Source organism: Prionailurus viverrinus, chromosome B3 (genome assembly GCF_022837055.1).
Source record: "Prionailurus viverrinus isolate Anna chromosome B3, UM_Priviv_1.0, whole genome shotgun sequence".
Taxonomy (NCBI): Eukaryota; Metazoa; Chordata; class Mammalia; order Carnivora; family Felidae; genus Prionailurus; species Prionailurus viverrinus.
The window spans coordinates 36,548,568-36,572,173 of record NC_062566.1 but is presented as its reverse complement, the minus strand read 5'-3'; the positions used below and the strand labels follow the sequence as shown (position 1 = coordinate 36,572,173).

General features: G+C 38.1%; 1 protein-coding gene across 7 annotated transcripts in view; it reads right to left on the bottom strand.

Moving 5' to 3' along the window:
- HERC1 (HECT and RLD domain containing E3 ubiquitin protein ligase family member 1) overlaps positions 1–23,317 on the bottom strand; it is a 191,001-nt gene extending 167,684 nt beyond the window's left edge. For 6 of the 7 annotated variants that reach the window (XM_047861940.1, XM_047861948.1, XM_047861945.1 and 3 more), the window contains exon 1: positions 23,170–23,317. The gene's annotated coding sequence lies outside the window, so the exon portion shown is untranslated. The remainder of the gene's footprint in view (positions 1–23,169) is intronic. The other variant, XM_047861941.1, reaches the window with a different exon arrangement.
- Positions 23,318–23,606: the final 289 nt, after the last annotated feature.

Here is a 23,606-nt window from a genome sequence, read left to right as displayed (position 1 = left end):
AAGGTAATCATAAAAATGAATGAGGAAGATCTACAATTACCTGGAATATATTAAATTGGAATGATAAACCATGACATATTAAGTTTAAAAATACATTAAGATGTAGACCAAGCAATTCCACTCCTAGGTATTTATCCAAAGAAACTGAAAGCAGGGACTCAAACAGATATTTGTATACCCAAGTTCACAGCAGCATTATTCACAACAGCCCAAAGGCGAAAACAATCTCAGTGTCCATCAACAGATGAATGGATAAACAAAATGTGTTACATATATGCAATGGAATATTACCCAGCCATAAAAAAAAAAAATGAAATTCTGATATATGTTACCACATGAACGGACCTTGAAAGTATTATGTTTAGTGAAATAAGCTAGACATAGAAGGACAAATATGATTCCCCTTTTATGAGGCACCAAGAATAGGAAAATTCACAGAGAAAGTACCACAGAAGTTACAGAGGCTGTGGGGGAGAGAAAGAAGGAATTATTACTTAATGGGTACACAGTTTTTGTTGGGGATGATGAAAAAGTTTTCGATATAGACAGCAGTGATGGTTACGTAACATTGTAAACACATTTAATGCCACTTAATTGTATACTTCACAAATGGTTTAAATGATAAATATGCTACATATACCACAATAAAAAAGATGTAGAACAGTCTGCAATGCCTGTCATTTTTGTAAAAAGAAATAAAAATGAGAAGATATATATGAATGCATGACTGGAGGGGTTTAGAATTTCTGACAAGATACATAAAGAAACTGGCAACAGTTAATTCTGGAAAAAACTGGAAAGTGTAAATAGAGAATGAATGGTAGACATGCATTTTCCTGTGATCTCCTCTGTACCACGTGAAGTTTCTTACTATGTGCATATATTAAGAATTTTTTTATTAAAAAAAATTATTATCCATGCAAGGATAATCTTCCCACGGATGTTAAATCCATTGGGAAACGTTGTGGGAGAAATGATTTTCACACAATATCAAAATACCACCCTCTAGATTGTTTACTAGTTGCATAAGGGAAAAAAAATGTTCATTTATAAGTGATCTAGTAGTAGTCACCATCTTAAACAAGTGATCAAACTCAGCATCACTTATAATGGAAAAAGGGGGCATTAAGTGCCTCCTGAGGTGATGTAAGAAGTACACAGCACCTATGTACTGTTCATGCAATTAATGTTTAACCTGAATATATAATAATAAAGAAACAATCAGCAAATTCAGATTGTAGGACATTATATAAGACAAATGGCCTAGATTCTTCAATAAAGTTAACACCGTTTTTAAAAAAGGCAGAGGACTGTTCTAAATTAAAAGAGACTAAAGAGAGGTAAAAGTCAAAAGCAATAGGCCAATGTGACTGGATCCAAGATCAGGGAAAAAAAAAAAAAATAGAAAAGATATGAGGGAAGCTAGAAAAATTTAAATACAGACACTGCAGGGGCGCCTGGGTGGCGCAGTCGGTTAAGCGTCCGACTTCAGCCAGGTCACAATCTCGCAGTCTGTGAGTTCGAGCCCCGCGTCGGGCTCTGGGCTGATGGCTCAGAGCCTGGAGCCTGTTTCCGGTTCTGTGTCTCCCTCTCTCTCTGCCCCTCCCCCGTTCATGCTCTGTCTCTCTCTGTCCCAAAAATAAATAAACGTTGAAAAAAAAATTTTTTTTAAATAAATAAATAAATAAATAAATAAATAAATACAGACACTGCATATTAGATGATAATGAGCTCGTGTTATTTTCCTTAGGTGTGACAAAGGTATGCAGTTATGTTGAAGAATGTCCTTCTATTTAGGAGACATATACTCAAAGCATGCAGGGGAAGTATCTCGGTGACTACAACTTACTTTCACTTAAAGCAAAGTGTGTAGAGTGTGTGTGTGTGTGTGTGTGTGTGTGTGTTTACAGAAAAGGAAAAAAGCAACTTCAGCAAAACGTTACAATTTTTCAAACTCGGTGAAAAGTGGTATATGGATGTTTTCGTATAATATTCCTCAACTTTTCGACAGATTTAAGAAATTTTCAAAATAAAAGTTTGGGGAGGAGGGCAGGAACAGCTGAACAGGAACAGTGATATAAAGAGAAAAAGACGGGCGCCTGGGTGGCTCAGTCGGTTGGGCGTCCGACTTTGGCTCAGGTCACGATCTCACGATTGGGGAGTTCAAGCCCCGCGTTGGGCTCTGTGCTGACAGCTCAGAGCCTGGAGCCTGCTTTAGATTCTGTGTCTCCTTCTCTCTCTGCCCCTCTCCCACTTGTGCTCTGTCTCTGTCTCTCAAAAATAAATAAATGTAAAAAAAAAAAAAAAAAAAAAAGAGAGAGAGAGAGAGAAAAAGATTATCTTTTACAACAGAAGTGTTCATAAGAGGGGTGCCTGGGTGGCTCAGTCAGTTGAGCATCTGACTCTTGATTTAGTCCATTCAGGTCATGATTACTGGGTCATGGGAGTGAGCCCCACATCAGGCTCCATGTTGAACATGGAGCCTGCTTGAGATTTTCCCTCTCTCTCTCTCTCTTCCTCTGCCCCTCTCCCCCACTTACACGTGCCCTAAAAAAACAAACAAACAAACAAAAAAAAACCTGTTTAATATTTTTAAACGTATACATAAGAGTTAAATAATAAGCATTAATATTCCATAATTAACCATGTCCTTCCTGATGGAGCATATGTGATAAACTCATTTATTCCCAGGAATATCTGTTCTAAGCAAATCTCATGTTTAGTTTCCTTGTTACATAATCATTTTCCTTTAAGTAATTGCAGTGATATTATCTCTTTAAATACAAGAGTTCGATTTATAAGTCTTACTCAAAAAGGAGCAGACAGAAAGTTCCCATAAATATCAACACTAAGTTGCCTATTTTTCCTAGAAGGAAGATAAAAGCCAAGCAGCAAGATGGCAAGTTTACTTCAGCGTCTGCTTTATACAAACTGCATAGAAGGAAGCTAAAAGGCGGAGAATAGCTTGGGTTCAAGAAAAAAGAGAAGGCAGAGCTTTCCATCACTTAAATCTTCAACTCACATCTTCACTGTTTTAAAACAGTATGAATTCCTGTATCAGAAAACATCCAGGCAAATCTCTATTATAACATGATTGGATGCAAATTACAGCAGGGAAAATCCAAATAAAACTGATTTGGAAATGAGCTTAGCTATCCGAATATGTGTTCAGTCTTGAGAATTCACTTATAAATAAAACAATGAAGTCATACTATGAAGACCTGACTCAGAAGGGAATGGGAAGCTTTTCTTGTTCCCTCCTTGACTACCTCCCTCCTGCAAATCTCTCAGGTTGATGGAAAACAGAATTTGAAAATAAGTCCATCCCTGTGGAACTAATCAAGTTGTACACTTACTATATGTATATTTCTATGAATTTATATTATAGTTTGATTAAAAGTTTTTAAAACATTTTTTAATGAAATGCCTAGGCTCAAGTCTACAAAAACATGTAAAGGACCTATATGCTGAAAATTACAAGAGACAAATTAAGGAAACCAAAGGAGATCTAAATAAATGGAGAGACATGCCATCTTCCTAGATTTGAAGACTAAATATAAAAATATCAATTCACCTCCAAAGTGATCTATAGATTTAATGTAATACTATAGACAAGTTTATTTTTTTAAGATTTTATTTTTTAATTTTTTTATGTAAACTCTACTCCCAACGTGGGGCTCGAACTCAGAACCCAGAGATCAAGAGTCACATGCTCTACCAACGGGGTCACCCAGCCACCCTTAAACAAGCTTATTTTAAAATTTATACAGAAAGGAGAAGGCAAACCCTAAGAGACTCTTAACTATAGAGAACAAACTGAGGGTTGATGAAGGGAGGTGGGTGGAGGGATGGGCTAAATGGGTGATGGGCTTTAAAGAGGGCACTTGTCTGGGGCGCCTGGGTGGCGCAGTCGGTTGGGCGTCCAACTTCAGCCAGGTCACGATCTCGCGGTCCGTGAGTTCCAGCCCCGCGTCGGGCTCTGGGCTGATGGCTCGGAGCCTGGAGCCTGTTTCCGATTCTGTGTCTCCCTCTCTCTCTGCCCCTCCACCATTCATGCTCTGTCTCTCTCTGTCCCAAAAATAAATAAACGTTGAAAAAAAAAAAAAAAAAAAAAATTTTAAAGAGGGCACTTGTGATGAGCACTGGGTATCATATATGTAAGTGATAAATCACTAAATTCTACTACTGAAACCAATACTATACTATATGTTAACTACATTTTAATAAAATCTTGGAGGAAAAAAATTTACATAGAAAGCTAAAATTGTAAGCCTTACCATCAACTTAGTACCAACAAGAAAATACTGAAAGATATAAATAAAATATAACCCAATCCTCACAAAGAAAAAATTTTTTTAAATTAAGACCATCCCAAAAATCTGCTTGGGCAAACAGACTGATTAACAAGGGAAATTACTAGATGCAGTCAATAAGCAAGATTTGCTAAAGCCCTGACTTCAAGTACAAAAATCTATCCGCAACACAACAGGCTCCTTTCCTCTCCTCACCACTCCAAAAGTAGTGATAATCAGGGGCACCTGGGTTGCTCAGTTGGTTAACCATCGGACTCTTGACTATGGCACAGGTCATGATCTCACGGTTCATGAGTTCAAGACCCACACCGGACTCTGCGCTGAGGGCACAGAGCCTGCTTGGGATTCAGTCTCTTCTCTGTCCCTCCCGTGTTTGCTCTCTATCTCTCTCAAAATAAATAAAAATATTTAAACTTAAAAGAAAAAAAAGAGCCATGCTTTATTCTTAATGTTTACCTAAACATTAAGGTCTGAGTTACTTACCTTTTGATCCAGTATATTGTGAAAACATTTTTCCCCAAAATTCTATAATAAAATGAAGCTTTGTCCTACGCATTGCCTCCCTAAATTAACATAATCCCAAACAGGTTTTTTTTTTACCTATTCACCCAGCCTTTACTAACAGGTCAGCTATTAAAGTATGTGTGGGGTGTGACTATACATCCCAGTTTGCCCAAGATATTACCATTTTATGCCAATAGTCCTGCATATACCCTTTTATGATGGTAGAGGCAAAAGACCAAGCACCGATGGATATTCTCTTTTAAGAATACAGTATTTCAGGTTATAAAACAATATGTATAGAATTTTGAAAAAGTTTCATATAAATGATCTAGAAAAAAAAATCTGGAGAACTACACATTAGAATTTAATAGTGGTTACTCTGCGGAGTTGAACAGTTTTTGCCTTTTGCTTTGTATTTCCCTATACTGTCTAAAAAAAGTATTTTTTTACAATAGCATGTATTATCTTTCACACTTTGAAGGGAATTATTTCCATTTGTTAAAATGTAGCTTTCTTTCTGACCAAAATCCTCATCTCATTTCAAAAGCACACACTATTCATTAATATATTTTATTCATCAAGAACTGAGGCAATGTGAGACAGATATATAAAGAGAGAGAGAGTAGAAAACTTTAGCTTTTAAGATGCAGAAAATCTAAATTCAAGAACCAGTCTTGCTGTGGAAAATATAGTACCTACCTACCTTTCAGAGTTGTTCAAAGCATCAAAGGAGAATCCATGTGAAAGTATTTTAATACAATACACTAATATAAGCTATGATTATTACTACAAGCACATGAACAAACTATGGAAACTCAGACTTCATGTATAAAATGAAGGCGCCTATTAAGTGAGCTCCGATTCCCTTCTGGTATTAACAGTGTCCTCTTAACTCAGCCTTCTACCTGCATCTAAGCTCTCTCTTCAGGAGGTATACCTTTTCTACAAGTAATGGTTCCCAGGTCTCCATGTTTTCTACCTTCACTAGGACAGAGCCAGATCTCTACATTCTTCTCTTATGGCCCTGTCTGAAAGTGAAAGAAAATATGTCTGCTTCCTCCAAACAGACATTAAAATCTCCTTTAATCTGATTTATATTTTATTATCTCCATCTGCTATACCCCGCAATGTGGAATAGTGGCTAATAAGCAGATGGACTTTGGAGCCAGGCTGCCAAGGTTCAGAACCTGGCTCTGCTATGTCACCAACTCTGCAATTTAACCATTAACAATTTACTTAATCTCTCTGTAAAACTGAGATAAAAACAGTACACCTACTGCATAAAGTTGTTAAACAATTGTAAAAACAGTGCCTGACATACAGTAAATGTTATATGTGATTAAGTCCTTTTTAAAACTCCTTCTCTCTAAAAGTATAATGCTTATAGGTTAAAACAAGCAACAACCTTTCTTGTTTTTTTTTCTCACTGAAAAATGTATTCTCATTTACCTATCAAAATTTCTCCACTAACTGTAGTGAAGTCATACACACTCATCATCAGATTTTTTTCTTTATTCTTTGTTCAAATCCTCTAAGCCAACATTTCCCAAAATCTGTTTCCTTTAGAAAATTTGTTTCACTAGTTCTTCAAGATGTTATGAGAGGGGGAAAAAAGGTTCAGTGATCAAATAAATTTGGAAAAGGCTGTTTTAATGTTAAACAGACTTCTTTTACATATTAAATGCACCATTACGTTCCAAGAAACCATAAACTGCACAATGTTCACGAAGTTTATTTGACCCCAAAACCTTTTAGTCAAGGAACCACATTAGGAAAATGCTGCTGCTCCAGTTCTTTACAACCTTTAATACAAAATATTCTATGTTAGGGGCACCTGGATGTTTCAGTCTGTTAAGTGTCCCACTCTTGATTTCAGCTGAGGTCATGATCTCACAGTTCCTGAGTTCGAGCCCTGGAGTCCTGCATGGGGCTCTGCACTGACAGTGCCTATTTGGGATTCTCTCTCTCCTCTCTCTGCCCCCCCTCCCCTGATCATGCTCACTAGTACTTTCTCCCTCAAAAACAAATAAACATTAAAAAAAAAAAAAAAAAGAAATGAGGTACTAAAAAAACAACAAAACCAAAATATTCTATGTTATGTAAACTCAACATTTTAAAAACCTGATTCAAACACAAGGCCTGATCTCAAAATCATGCTGAGAAATTTGCTCAAGAAATCAGTAACTGCTGCCCTGAACAAATCACTTCTTAAATTTCTGAATATGAACACTGACCTCTAAAAAAGAACCACCATCGGGGCGCCTGGGTGGCGCAGTCGGTTGAGCGTCCAACTTCAGCCAGGTCACGATCTCCTCGCAGTCCGGCAGTTCGAGCCCCGCGTCGGGCTCTGGGCTGATGGCTCGGAGCCTGGAGCCTGTTGCCGATTCTGTGTCTCCCTCTCTCTCTGCCCCTCCCCCATTCATGCTCTGTCTCTCTCTGTCCCAAAAATAAATAAACGTTGGAAAAAAAAAAAAAAAAAAAGAACCACCACCAATAGCCAGCTAGCTAAACATGCTAGGTCACAGCTGTTATCTCATGATGGCATGTTAACCTATTTATTGGCCAAACATCCTTTAAACAAAGTCTAATTATTCAATATTTCTAAGTATTCTCTGAATGTTCAAATAATAAGTACTTGTACTCTTCCCTTAAAGGAATTCCACCACAGAACCTTGTCAATCATCCCAGAACCAGTTCAGGCATAAATACAATGCCCTAAATATACAGTCTACATTGCTAAAGAGGTATCCAAAAGAACACCACTTAATAAATGAAGAACAGAATTGCACTATTTTGCAATTCTTGATGAATTAATAAATCTAAACAATGATTGTCAATAACTGCTAACATCCCAAGCCATAACAAGACCTTATGTACCTCCTATGTAAACAAACCACTCCCATGAAGTACTCTTACAACAACAAAATTCTGACAAATTATCAATTTATAGGAAATTTAGGAGACAGAATATGTTCAATGACATCACAGAAATGCATTCAGCAAAATGAGACCATGTGAAATTTCTCAGAGCAAACAACCTAGTTTCTTTTTAAGGAAATGAAAAAAGAGATGGAGGGAGAGTCTAAAAGATTAAAATTGATTTAATAGGGGCGCCTGGGTGGCGCAGTCGGTTAAGCGTCCGACTTCAGCCAGGTCACGATCTCGCGGTCCGGGAGTTCGAGCCCCGCGTCAGGCTCTGGGCTGATGGCTCAGAGCCTGGAGCCTGTTTCTGATTCTGTGTCTCCCTCTCTCTCTGCCCCTCCCCCGTTCATGCTCTGTCTCTCTCTGTCCCAAAAATAAATAAACGTTGAAAAAAAAAAATTTTTTTTTTAATAAATAAATAAATAAATAAATAAATAAAATTGATTTAATAAACATGCCAATAAACTGTAAAGTACGGACCTTACTTTGACCCCATTTCAGGTAAAAAATTATATATGTATATTTATATGCAAAAAAATTATATATGTATACATATACACATATATACATACATACATGTAAGTAAAACAATCAGAAAAAAAATGAAACCTGATTATATACTTGGTGATATTAAGAACTTGCTATAAATTTATTTTGGTATGATAATGGTGTTTTGCTTACTGTATAAAAAGAGAAACTCTTTTAGAAATCTAAACTGAAATATGTGAAATTTACAAATTAAGTATGCCTGGGATTTGGTTCAAAAGAGTCCAAGGATTTGGTGGTGTGGTAGTTGATAGAACTATAGAAAAAACAAGACTGCCCATAATTCTTCAAGCTCAATTATGAGTACATGGGAGCTCTTTATACTATTCTATTTTATATTAACATATGTTTAAAATATTTTGTAATAAAAATGTTTTAACGTTTATTTGAGAGAAAGACAGAACAGGGGAGGGGCAGAGGGAGAGAGAATCTGAAGCAGGCTCCACACTCAGCACAGAGCCAGACAGGGGGTTCAATCTCACAACCATGAGATCATGACCTGAGTCAAAATCAAGAGACCCAGCACTTAACTGACTGTGCCAAGCAGACACCCCTAAAAAGATTTTTTTTTTAAATGTTGTCTGGGAATTGAATTACTTCTCTAGGACTACAAATAGTCTCTACATGAATTCCCACAATAGATTAATGCACAGTAAGGCATAAGAGAATGTAAATTTACCATGATCAAATTATATTTATAAAGTACTATCGGAAACAATTTGACATGAATTTCACTAACACTCAACATGCTAAACTCTCACATAATTACTGTTATTTGCAAGCCTACTACAATCTAACCAATTTATGGCTTTCTATGAAAAAACTACAGTGTTTCAGTATAATTTTTTAATTTTTATTTATTAAATAAAGCAACAATCAGAGAAAAAACTTGCAGACAATACTGCAGAGTCATCACTATCTTTCTAGTCCTATGGGCCTATCCTACTTCTGGAATTTACCATTAGCAGACTCATTGCATAAGTGCTCCAGCGCACTGAGCTCCAAAAGAATTAGCTTTATCTTGTATATGAAAACCCTTTCCTGCCTTCCTACTCTGAAATAAAGAGCCAAACCAACAGATGGCAGACCAAGAGGGAGGGGGTGGTGATAAGGAGCCAGTTACAAGAGAGAACCAGGGAAAAAGAAAATAACACTGAGAACTGAAAGATGTAAGAATTTAAGAATACAAAATATTCAGCAATTCTGTAGATTTTTGCAAAGCAAACTCACATTTTGTCAATCATCAACTACTTTAAAGTGAAGGGACTCTATGAATTTACATCTTACTTTACTCTCTTATGCAGTGTACCTTTAAGACTTTTGAGAAGTCCCTCTTAATATCTCAAATCAATTTAAATTAACCAAAGCAATTCAAACTATTTCCAAAATGAACAAGGGGAACAGGGAACTTACTAAGCTTTTATCAGCATTTCACTATGGCTTTACATTCACATCAGCCTTTTCGGAAGCTACCGATTTTTTTTTTTTTTTTTACTTCAAAAAAGTAAAGCTATCCTCCTCTTCTATCCCAATCTCCAATATAATAATAATAATAATAAAGCATCAATATTAATGCAGCCTAACTGGTAGAAGGTTTTAATTAAAATATTAGTTTAAGAAACATTACAACAGTGTTGCTATTAGAAGTATAGTTTTAATCTAAATTATATTTCTTAAAAATGGCTAGGCTTTCAGTATAACATTGAGAACATGCCAATTACAGCAGGCCATCTTTGTCCATTCATCATGCCAAGTTACCTCCTGCTTCCAGATTAAGCAATTTATAATCACTTAATCAAGCCCATAATACCACATAATACATAAGTCCACCACCCACGCTCTTGCAGTTTTACAAAGAAAGAGCAACTTCCTTTATGATCAGAACCCATTAAAAGAGGGTCCAGAGGCACCTGAGTGGCTCAGTCGGTTAAACGTCCAACTTCTCTGCTCAGGTTCATGGGTTCAAGCCCCACATCAGGCTCTATGCTGACAGCTCAGAGCCTGAAGCCTGCTTCAGACTCTGTGTCTCCCTCTCTGTCTGCCCCTCCCCTGCTAACACTCTGTCTCTCACTTTCAAAAATAAATAAACATTGGGGCGCCTGGATGGCGCAGTCGGTTAAGCGTCCGACTTCAGCCAGGTCACGATCTTGCGGTCCATGAGTTCGAGCCCCGCGTCAGGCTCTGGGCTGATGGCTCAGAGCCTGGAGCCTGTTTCAGATTCTGTGTCTCCCTCTCTCTCTGCCCCTCCCCCGTTCATGCTCTGTCTCTCTCTGTCCCCCAAAAAATAAATAAACGTTGAAAAAAAAATTAAAAAAAAAAAAAACAAAAATAAATAAACATTAAAAAAATTAAAAAAAAAAAAAAAAAAAGAGGGTCTAGCAACTAGAGGTTATCCAAGGGCTCATTCCTCAAAGCTACCTCTCTCCTCTATGGAAGCTTGTCAAATACCAGAGTCTCTATCCTGTCTATCTCACAGAGGTGTTAAGAAGATCAACTGAGAATATGGTTACCAAAGTACTTTACAAACTAGAAGCCATATACACTATACAAATATATATGTGTGTGCATATGTATGTAAATGCACACACACAAATGTAAGTCATTATTATTTCACTACTTGATTGTGCTCTAGACAGTTTACAGGCTAAACTTGCTCCCTACTATCATTAGGTTTCAACATCTACCAAGAAGAATTTCATCTTTCTATATGAAAATTTAACCTTTCTGTAGTGATATCCAATCCATATACCAATTGCTGTTCTCTTCTCACATCGATTTCCCCCATTTGGGAGAACAGAACTAGAAACATTCTTTAAGAATTCAAAGCAACATGTGGCACCAAAAATTTTGTCTCACTGTCACTATGAGTTCATAAACATGTATGTATAATGGTCTTGCTCAAACATTAGTTGCATAGGATTTTAGATCAGCCAAAACCATCACACTGAGGTTGGCCATTTCCAAACTCTGCCCCCAAGAGTTTCTGCCAACAGCCCCCTTTGTTACAGAATTCTAATCCACACTCCCACCACTTAATAGCTGTGTGAGCTTGAACAAGTTACTTAACCTCTCTGTGCTTCAATTTCCTTATCTGCAAAATAAACAAGTTGAATGTTGTATTCAATCAGATTTAACCATGGTTTAAACAATAGATAAAAGCACTTAAAATAATGCCTGGTGCACAGTAAATGCTCAGTAAGTGTTACCCAGCATTATTCCTTTAAATGTGCATCTGTCTACTCTACCACACCACCTTCAGTGAATTACACAAATCTCTCCATCATTCTCTTTTTATTTTTTTTAAAGTTTATTTATCTGTTTTGAGAGAAAGTGTGAGCAAGGAAGGGGCAGAGAGAGAGGGAGAGAGAATCCCAGGCAGGCTCTGCTGTCGACACAGGGCTCAAACCCACAAACTATGAGACCATGGCCTGAGCCAAGATCAAGAATCAAAGACCTAACCAACTGAGCCACAAAGGCACCCCATCATTCCTTCTTTTTAAAAGAATGAGCAATTTTGAGAAAACAGAATCTGGCCATATTACTGACAAAATTCATTATATGTAAATGAATACTTGGTTGTATAAGAAAGATCAATGATATCTTCTATAAAAGATTAGCTTTTTTAAATATTAACACATAGATAATATAATCTTTCTAGTTCTAGAATAGATTATCCTATATTTCTAATACTATCAAGTTAGCAAAGCTACTTACTTGAATTGTATAACATAAAACTCCCCACTGCCCATGACCTGTATTAAGTTAAAAAAAAAAAAAAAAATGCTTGGACAACAATATGTACCCCCCAAAATGAAAATCAACAGACTTTAAATTAAGAGTTTAGAATGAGGACAAATAGCTTGCCAGAGCAAGAGGAAATACTACTATTTCATTAACATCACTACCATTATAATGAGAATAACCAAACACTGCAATAAGCAAAGAGCTGAACGGCAAGCTTATTTTTTTGCATATTACTTAGCATAACCTATGCACAATTATTTGCTCTTGATAATGGTATAAATTCTAAATCTTTTACTGTTTATTTATTTTTGAGAGAGAGAAACAACATGAGCAGGGGAAGGGCAGAGAGAGAGGGAGACAGGGAATCCAAAGCCGGCTCCAGGCTCTCAGCTGCCAGCGCAGAGCCCCACGCCAGGCTCAAACTCACAATCCGTGAGATCATGACCTGAGCCAGAGTTGGACAGTCAACCGACTGAGCCACCCAGGTGCCCCATAAATTCTAAATCTTAACGTTTCACATGTGATAACACAATGCAAAAAAATTCACACTGTGTAACTGATTTAATAGTTCCCCTTCGTCATAAAACATTAAAGACGTACAATTACTGAATCCAATTTAGAGACAATTTTACTCCACACTCAAGTTCCTAGAGCTGTATTCTTGGCTTTCTATGTATCAGGGACTTTAGAGGCACCAGAATGAGTAAATTATATAGGTTTATGGTGTCATGGAGTTTACATTCTAGTGAGGAAGACAAATAAACAAGTAGACAAGTCACTAAATTTCAGGAAGCACAAGTGCTATAAAAAAAACAAAAGAGAAAAGGAGAGTGGAGGAAAGATGATTACTATTTTCTACAGTGTGATGGCTAACAATTTCTCTAAAGAGGTAAAAACCTCTGAGAACTCCTTTTTAAACAAACACTTGAATGATGTGACGGAGGAAACAAAGATCTCAGGAAAGAACACTCCAAACAGAGCAAGAACAAATAAATATTAAGCCCTGGAATGTACCTGTCACAATCAAAGAATATAAAGAGTTCAGTACAGCACAGGTGGAATGAACAGAGAGACAGGCAGGGATGAACTATACCACGTGGTACCTTGTAAGTCAACACAAGGAATTGGGCTGTCACTTTAATTGTAAAAGGAAGTCACTGTAAAGTATTAAGTAGAGGAGTGGCCTATCTGACCATTAAAAAGGTCATTCTAGCTACAAGTAGAAATAGACTGTCAGAAATCAAGCGAGAAAGCAGGGTTAAGAGACTACCGTAATTATTTAAGCAGGAGTTAATGGTGGTTTAGACCAAAGTAATAAGGCAGACATGATGACATGTGATCAGATTAGAAATATATTTAAAAAATAGAGTCAAGAGGTTTTATTGATGGGCTTATTATAGGGTTTGAAGAAAAGAGAAAAATCACAGATGACACCTAGGCTTTTGGCCCAAGTGACTAGTTGATTAGTTCTGCCATTTACTAAGAGCTGATTCAGAGAAAATGAAGAGGACAGAAATCACACCTTCTTTATTGTATAAATTTAATTTGAGATGCCTCTTAGTCAAATGAAATGGTAAAATGAGCAGATGAACTCTAACCTGGACTTCAGGGAAAGGGTCTGCGCTACAAGACATAAATGTGGAAGTCAATCAGCATAGAGAGTTTTTAAAGCTATAGAAATGGATAAATGTAACTGGAAAGACTTCATTGTTTAATCCTCACATCACCCTTATGACGTAGCAATTACCACTACTCTCACTTTTATAGACCAGGAAACTGACACTAAGAGACTAAGACTTGTCCAACATCACTCAGCTAGCAAGTGGCAGAGTTCAAAAAAAAAAGAAAAAAACAGATCTGGACTACAATGACCCTGACCTTTTTCAACTGAAGTTAGTCATCTGAACCAGAGAACCTGAACTGAATACTGGAGTAAATATTTTCTCAATTCTCCCAAGAATGGTAGATACCTAGTGGCATTCTAGATGCACCAGCGAGAAAGACTTAATTCTTTACATACAGTGCATGTCCAAATGTCCTAAGACATTAGTGTTTAGTTCTCTCCTGGAATCCCAGCTGAGGGAAAAAAAACTCACCTATACTATTATTCAATTATTATCATTCTATTACTACTACCTCTACTGGCACCACTAGTACTTGGAATCCTTTAAATTAAGAGAGAAAGAGATTGGTGAATAATGTTACCATACTATGACTTTTCACGGCCTTCTCCTTGTAACTAGTAAAATCAAGTGTCATTTGGGGTTTTTATAGGACCAAAGGTAATTTTACTAAAAGACTACGCAGACCTCTATTGGTTCCATTCACAATCAGCACTGAGCATCTCTTTTCCTGAGAACACCAGTTCATCTGAAAACTACTAGAATGTAAGCTCCTCCAGTGCGAGATTTTTTGTTTTTTGTATGGACTTGTCAAATCACTATACTGTACACCCGAAACTAATGTAACATTGTGTGCCAATTAGAGTTAATAAAATTTTTTTTAAAAAGAATCCTCTTTTTTTTTTTTTTCATTAATGTGTCCCAAGCACTTGGAAAAGTGTTCTTTCTGGGAAAGAACCTAAATTTCCAGCTGGGCAGAACTTGTTACTTTATAAGATGGGGATGTTTTTCATGTTGTCTTAGTACCTTGGTCGCACTAACATCTGGTATTATCCTAATCTAGAACTGTAAACTCTCGATTGCATCCTCCTTAAGATTAACCTTCTTTCTTTCATTAAAAAAAAAAAAAAAAAAAAGATTAACCTTCTTTCTTATGGAAATATAATAGCTTCCAGATATGGCCATTACCGGTCAAATAACTACCATACCATGATTTCACTATGTACTGTGTACAGTGTTCAAAATAACTAGCACACAGTGTTAACCAAAACTACTAAATCATACATACTATGGAAGAAAGAATATTCTTCTTACAATCTCAGCTATCTTTTGTTAAACTCCAGAAGTATTTCAGAGTACAGGTATTATGAATCAATGCAGCAACTCCATTAAATGCAGAAAGTTTCAATGAGCAAACCCAGCTAGACCAGAAATTGCATTCAAATTGATTTCACCTGCACATAATAACATACATGTATCAGCACTATATTAGTGGACAATGTATTTCATTTTCAAACTATAAGAACCTACCAACCACAGGCATTAAGTGCCCCTACACAATAGGTTCAGGTCACTGAAATTACTACAGGGCATTTTTAAAAATCAGTCATCTCTGGAAAAAAAATAGCACAACACATTCTCTGTTGGTAAGGTTATAAGGAAAATAGGCGTTCTCATCCATTACTGGTGGGAATGCAAACAAGTACAACACTTCTGTAATATCTAACAAAACTACATACAGTCATCTACTCTTACCCAAAGGGGGAGACCCCCAGCAGATACCTGAAACAGAAGACCCCCCCAGTGGATACTTGAAATCACAGATAGTACCAAGCCCTATATCTGGTATGTTTTTTCCTACACATACATACCCATGATAAAGTTTAATTTCTAAACTAAGTAAAGTAAGAGATTAACAACAATAATAAAATAGGACAATTATAACAATACAGCTAATCCTTGAACAACACAGGGACTGGGGGCACCGACACCCCATGCAGTTGAAAATCTGCATACAGGGGCGCCTGGGTGGCTCGGTCGGTTAAGCATCCGACTTCGGCTCAGGTCATGATCTCACGGCCCGTGGGTTTGAGTCCCACGTCGGGCTCTGTGCTGACAGCTCAGAGCCTGGAGCCTGTTTCAGATTCTGTGTCTCCCTCTCTCTGTGACCCTCCCCCGTTCATGCTCTGTCTCTCTCTGTCTCAAAAATAAATAAACGTTAAAAAAATTTTTTCAAAAAAAAAAAAAGAAAATCCGCATACAACTATTGACTCTCTGAAAACTTTACTACTAATAGCCTATTGCTGACTGGAAGCCTTACCAATAACAATCAATTAACATATATTTTGGACATTATATGTATTATATACTGTATTCTTACAATAAAGTAAGCTAGAGAAAAGAAAATATTACTAAGTAAATCATAAGAGAAAATACATTTATAGTACTGTGTGCACCCAGGTAGTTCAAACCCAAATTGTTCAAAGGTCAACTGCATACTATAAAAAAAGTTATGAGGGGTGCCTGGGTGGCTCAGTTGGTAGAGCATGCGACTCTTGATCTCAAGGTCATAAGTTCAAACCCCACTTTGGGTGTAGAACTTACTTAAAAAAAAAAAAAGTTATGTGAATGTGGTCTCTCCCAAAATATTTTATTGTACCATACTCAACCTTATGATGATGTGAAATGATAAAATGCCTACATGTAGTGAGGTACATATGATGAAGTGAGGTAAATGACAGGCATTGTGATATAGTGTTAGGCTACTACTAACCTTCTTTCTGACTATACATCAGGAGAAGGATCATCTGCTTCTCAACCACTGGCGACCACCAGTAAGTGAAATCATAGAAAGATAAACTGTAGATATGGGGGAGGACTACCATATGTACTCAACTTTTGACCCAGCAATCCTACTCATAGAAATCTTCTTTGAAGATACACCTCTAACAGTACAAAACTGCATATGCACAGGTCAGTTAACTGCGATAGTGTTTATAACTGCAAAATATAGGAAACAACTCAAATGTATATAGAATGGCTGAATAAATTAGATAAATCTACTGACCAGAGTGCTATACAACTGTAAAAAAGAATGAAGACTAGTTATTAAAACGAATGAAGTAATTTGGGGCCCTTGGGTGGCTCAGTCAGTTAAGTGTCTGACCCTTGATTTCGGCTCAAATCACGATCTCACAGTGTGTGGACTCAAGCCCCACATCGGGCTCTGCGCTAAAAGCACAGAGCCTGCTTGGGATTCTATCTTCCTCTCTCTTTGCCCTTCCCCTGCTCCCTCCCTCTCTCTCTTAAAAATAAATAAATAGACATTTAAAAAAGAGACAGAATGAACTACTTGGAGTCATTTCCAGGATATCCGGCGATTTCCAATAAGTAAAAAAAATAAACTGCAAAAGAGTATCTATAACATGTTACTCCTCATATAAGAAAGAAGGGAAAAGAAAACAGTTGGGCAGTTACTCAGAAAGTTAAACATAGAGTTATCATACAACCCAGTAATTCCACTTCTAGGTATATACCCAAAGGAACTGAAAATATATGTCCACACAAAAACTTGTACATGAATGCTCATTTGCAGTATTATTCACAATAGCCAAAAAATAGAAAACCAATGTCCATCACTGGATGCATAGATGTGATATATCCATATAATGGAGTATTATTCAGCCATAAAAAGGAATGGAGTACTAATACATGCTACATGGTAGAACCCTGAAAAAAATTATGCTAAGTAAAGGAAGCCAGGCACAAAAGTCCACATACTGTATGATTCCATTTACATGAAACGTCCAGAATAGACAAATTTATACAAACAGAAACTAAATTAGTGTTAACTGGGGCTAAGGAAGATGGTAGGGGAAATGACTGCTAATGGATACAGGGTTTCTTTTTGGAGTGGTGAAAATATTCTTGAATTAGGTAGTTGTAACGGCCGCACAACCTTTGAATACACAAAACACCACTAAATCGTACACTTTAAAAAGGTAAGTTCTGTGTTGGGTGAAATGTATCTCAATTAAAACTATACGAGAAAGGGGCACCTGGGTGGCTCAGTCGGTTGAGCATCTGACTTCAGCTCAGGTCATGATCTCGTCATTTGTGGGTTCGAGCCCCGCATCGGACTCTGTGCTGACAGTTCAGAGCCTGGAGCCTCCTTCAGATTCTGTGTCTCCTCCTCTCTCTGCCCTCCCATGCTCATGCTCTGCCTCTCAATAATAAATAAATGTTAAAAAAAAAATTTTTTTTTAACTGTATGAGAAAGAAGAAAGGAACATAAAAAAAAAAACAAACCACAGGCTGTTCATTTCTGTAAAAGAAATAACAGAAGAATAAACAAAAAAAACTGAAGAGACTGGTTACCTACAAGGCAAGGAAAACAGATGGGCAAAAGGAGGTGGAAGTGGAGGTGGAAATGGGGTAGTAGGAATAAGAAGTGATATTTCTCTGTATCTTTTTATGTAGTAATGTTTAGTAACTACAATGTTTCATATACCAAAATAAATAAATCAATAATCAAAATCAACCAGGATTGAGGGGTAATCCAAAATGGAATACAAAGAAAAGAATCTAACTGCATTACAGATGAAAAACAGAACCACCCTAAAGGGAGTGGGGAAATAAAGAACTAACCTAAACAACTTTGGAAAAAATAATATTTTGACTAGATACTGTAAGGCTAAAGACAAGACAAAAAAAAAAAAAAAAACACTGGACACAAACACTGAACTCTAATTAGCAAATAGGCATCTCATAAGGGTACTGTTAGCAATCAGTAACTACTTGATATGCATTATAAAAGTCAGCAAGTAATTTGGATATGATCTATTATCTCATTTTCTGTAGAAAACAAAAGCCAGATTTTTCACTATCAGAAAAAAGTTACAAATAAGAAACAATCAAAGATTGGGGGCCGAGGTGGGTCAGTCGATTAAGCGGCCAACTCCTGGTTTTGGCTCAGGTCATGACTTCACAGTTTGTGGGTTCAAGCCCAGCATCGGGCTCCACGCTGAAGGTGCGGGGCCCGACTGGGATTCTCTCTCTCCCCCTCTCTACCCCTCTCCTGCTTGCACTATCTCAGTCTCTCAAAAAAAAAAAAAACTTAAAAAAAAAAAGAAACAAGTAAAGGTTAAAATGAACCTGTGGTGTTGGAGTAGAGTAGAAGCTATCAATACAAACTCATGGTTTTTAATATACATAGAAAGATAAATATAGAAATAAACAAGCATGAGCGTGTGTGTGCGCGTGACTCATTTGTACGTGTGGGAGGGTTAGTATATATACCTGTATTTCCAAACCCTGCCCTCTGAGGGCCTAGAATTAGTGACACTCCCGTTAACTACACCTAGCATCCAGGTCTTAATTTAAATTCTATTCTCTGATCAAAGGAAACAGATTTCCTTAGACAAGTTCTTGATTCCAGGACTGATAAAAGGAAAGGTACAAGATGAGCAAGAAATAGCCTATGGTGCCAGAATATAAGGAAGTTCTTGAATAAGGATGAAGGCCAACATGAAAAGGCTCCTAATGGCCAAAATTGGGGAAATTTGAGTAACAAAAAAAATAGTATTGGGCTATAACATGTAGAATAAAACAAATAACCAATGACAGTATACTTATATAAATAAATAACCGAATAAATGAGGAAGAGATACCACTTCCTAATAGAAGAATTCTAATAATACATATTTTTAAAATGAAGAAAATACAAAATCACCATTAGGTAGGCAACACAATAACTGTTGAGGACAAGATCTACCAAGGCATGGTAAAATCAGTGGAAGAAAGTTTGAGGAAAAACAGTTTATCTGCATAGTCCTCCTCCCCCCTCCCAAGACGTGTACCAAAAGGATGAATAGTAACTTTATAAGGGAAACACAGCAGAGGCCACCTTAACAAAGTAATCAAGGTGAAAATATCACTAGCAATAAGATCTGTCAACATGCATCCTCTAAAATGATGCATCTAGGACACATCATTTCTGTGGTTTTCTTGTAAACATACGTAATTTCAATCAAATCATAGAAAACATCAGACAAATCCAAAATGGGAAAAATTCTACAAATTAACTAACAGTACTCATCAAAAGTGTCAAGATCATGAAACACAAGGAAAAACTGAGGAAATGTCACAGACTGGAAGAGACAAGAAAGATATAACAACTAAATGCAATTAATTAGATCCTGCAACAGAAAAAAAGGCATTGGGGGAAAACTAGTGAAATTCAAATAAAGTCCGTAGTTTAGTTAACAGTATTATACCAAAACTAATTTCCTGGCTTTGATCATTGTACTTTGGTTATATAAAGTGTCAACATCAGGAGATGATGTATGAAGAGTATTATATAGGAACTCTCTGTACTATCTTTGCAACATTTCTGTAAGTCTAACATTATTTCAAAATAAACAGTTAAAAATAAATAAAATCCGGGGCGCCTGGGTGGCGCAGTCGGTTAAGCGTCCGACTTCAGCCAGGTCACGATCTCGCGGTCCGAGAGTTCGAGCCCCGCGTCAGGCTCTGGGCTGATGGCTCAGAGCCTAGAGCCTGTTTCCGATTCTGTGTCTCCCTCTCTCTCTCTCTGCCCCTCCCCCGTTCATGCTCTGTCTCTCTCTGTCGCAAAAATAAATTAAAAAAACGTTGGAAAATAAATAAATAAATAAATAAATAAATAAATAAAATCCATCAACTGATCATCTTATGCAACTGTCATATTTCCTTGCTCAGAGATCTCATCTGTAATTTAATATTCTGATTAATTTAGAGGGCCCAGTAAGTGACAACAGAAAAAACTAAAACCATAAAAATGAGATCTGGTATCTAAAAATTAATTATCTACTTTATGTTCCCTTAGACCTTAGTCGAAAAAAAAAAAAAATTGCTAGCTGATGTGACTTCACTGGCTTTGCAAACTTATTTTTAAATGATGTGGCCAACTGGTTGTTTTCAACATCATGATAATCTGCAGTATGTGCCTGTAGCAACGCATTTCATTTGTCTATTAAGCCAAAGTTTTACTTACATTAAAAAAAGTTAATAGGTTATAGTAAGTTTTTTACTTATTATTACATAGTTGCCCAACTATAAAATTCAAAATGTTTCACAAGTCAATATGCTTTTATCTTAACACAAACTTCTCTCCACACTCCAAATCACAAAGTCTTCATTACTATTATCTTACTGAAAATCTAAATTTTAACAGTGCAACCATTCAATATATTGAGTCATTCTTTTTAATTTAAATACTAAGGAGTATTTGGGGGAAAAAATGTCTTTTAGGAAAAAAAATGCTTGAAACCTTAGAATTCTACTGCTATTTATTATTTACATCTTCTACTAACCAATCCAGACCAACCAACAACAAAGTCTTTGAAATTCCTTTAATCAAACAGGATTTGCAGACGATGTTTATATATATATATATATTTTTTTTTAATGTTTATTTATTTTTGAGAGACAGCACAGGCAAAGACAGAGGGGAGGAGACACAGAATCTGAAGCAGGCTCCAGGCTCTGAGCTATCAGTGCAGAGCCCCACACAAGGTTGGAACCCACAAACCGTGAGATCATGACCCAAGCCAAAGTCAGACGCTCAACCAACCAAGCCACCCAGGCGCCCCAGAAGATGTTTATATTAATAAACAGACTAAGTGACACATTTGCTTTCTCCTCCATGCACCACCAGGACGCCTGCATAGGGAGTGGAATACATGACCAGCAAATGAATGGCTAAGTGTCACATGCAAAACAGCATGACTAGAAATTTAAGAAGCAAAGTGATAAGAGAACCTCAGGAAAAACAAAATTCATATAAGTTTAGAATTACAAAAGGCCTTAATAGGCCATTTAATCCATTCCAATAACAACTGCAGACAAATGACAATCTATCATGTTTTTTAAAACCACTAGATTTTCAACCTCCCTAGATGTTTCATTCTGCTATATAATACTGTCATATAATTTGAAAGAAATATTACAAGACTACTATTTTCCCTACTTAATGCTTTCTTTTCTCAAATAATACATTTTAACTCACTTCCAAGATATACCCATGTGTAGATGCATTATACGTGTGTGTACATGCATACAGACACCTAGGACACTCAATTTTGCTTGTATAAACTCACACCATAGAAACCTGCATAATCAAAGGCAGGTATCCATCCTATCCCAATCACAAAGGCACTATGACAAACAATGTCACATAATGATTTGGGTCTAAAAATAACCAATGAAAATCAATGTTATAAAACCTTGAGGAAAAGAGGTTTCTCCCCACCGTGAATAATCATAGTTTGCTTCCCCCAAACACTGCTCCTTTTCAGCACCCACCAAAGAAAGAACTGTAAAAACATATATGTACTAGATCCAAGCAGTTAACACTTGTTTAACTTTCGATTTTTAAAACCATTTAACTAACAATCATTTTGGAAGAGGGTCCAATGAAAGAGACAGTGATGACAGAGTACAACCAGTGATAATGAACAAGTAACCAGTCTTAATCAAGTGGACCCAAGTGACTCAAATAAAACAAATCATTTTGAAACATATACAAAATGGGGAAGTCCCAATCAATGATGAGCCACGTATTATTCGAAAAAATTAAGCGTCTGTTAGGAAATACACCAAAATGCTAACCATGAAATGCTATCTCTGGAAATGGAATTACAAGGACGAGTTAGTTAAGATTTGGTATTCCTATAACTCTGATTATCCATATTTTCTACAGTACTATAGACATTATTTTAAAATTAAGGCAAATTCTGTCCCTGCACACAGCTCTCTGGGCCGGAGAGCAGGTCTTTTACATAATCTCTTGGGAAAGGTGGTACCAGTTCCTGTCCTCGTGTCTCCCAAGAACCTGCCACTCATCACAGAAAAGGTTTCAACATGTTCCCTGGGACAACTCTTTTCCTCATCATCCTCATCTCACCCAGAGACTAAACAATGCATCTCGTCTCCTCTTTTGGTAGCACAGGCATTATAAATTGTTATTCTACCGAGGCAGATTTGGAGAAAGGTGTACCAGATGAGCTGCCCCCACCCAAAGGCAGAGCAAAGGAGAAAGACACGTCGTCCCAATCTCCACCTCAAAAGGCGGCCGGTGACTGGGGGCACTGGGGTCGAGGCTTTCCCGAAACAGGGTCGGGCCGCTGCCCCACGACCCCAGCCCCGGCCGGGGGAAGGCCCTCGTCAGAGGATACAGGGGTGAAGGAGAAGGTCAGAGACGCGACCCCCGAGGGCCCAGGGACAGGTACAAAAAGCCGCTGGAGGGGCGGGTCCCTGTGCGAGCGGCTGGGTTTCTAAGACGGCTCTGTAGGCGCCCAGGCGGCGGGAGGCCTCTGAAGCCGGGGACGCCGGGAGGGTTCCCCCAGGCCTCCGCCTGCCGCCCACCCAGGACCCCGGCGGCCCCGCTCGGCCGCGGCCCGGGAACGGCCCCGGCCGGCCTTGCCGGGCCGGCGGGGCGCACGCACAGGCAGCCAGGAGGGCAGAAGAAGAGGCGTTACCGTACGCGGCTCCGGAGCTGGCTGGCGTGGGGCGCGGCTCCGGCGACCCGAGCTCGGCTCGGCAGCGGCTGCGGCGGCCGCGTCCTTTATTTTTGCTGCAGCAGCGGCGACTTGTCAAAGGGAAAGACGTAAGAGGCGGCGGCAGCGACGCCGGCGGCGGCGGCGGCGGCGGCAGCAGGCAAGTCTCGCGGGATTTGGGCGGTACTCTCGCGCAGTCTTGACCGCTCGTCCCGCCCCCCCTCCTCCCCCAAGGCCCAGCGCGGGAGGCTAGAGGGGTTGGAGGAGGAGCACCACCGCGGGATTGCGGGAGGAGGGGAAAAGGGAAGGAGACTTAGTGGCGGGGGCGGGGGCTTGGCTTATGTTCTGGGGACTTCGGGCCGCCCTGACCTCCCTTTTGAGCCTTCGCGGAGTCTAGACAACCCCGTCCACCCGCGGGG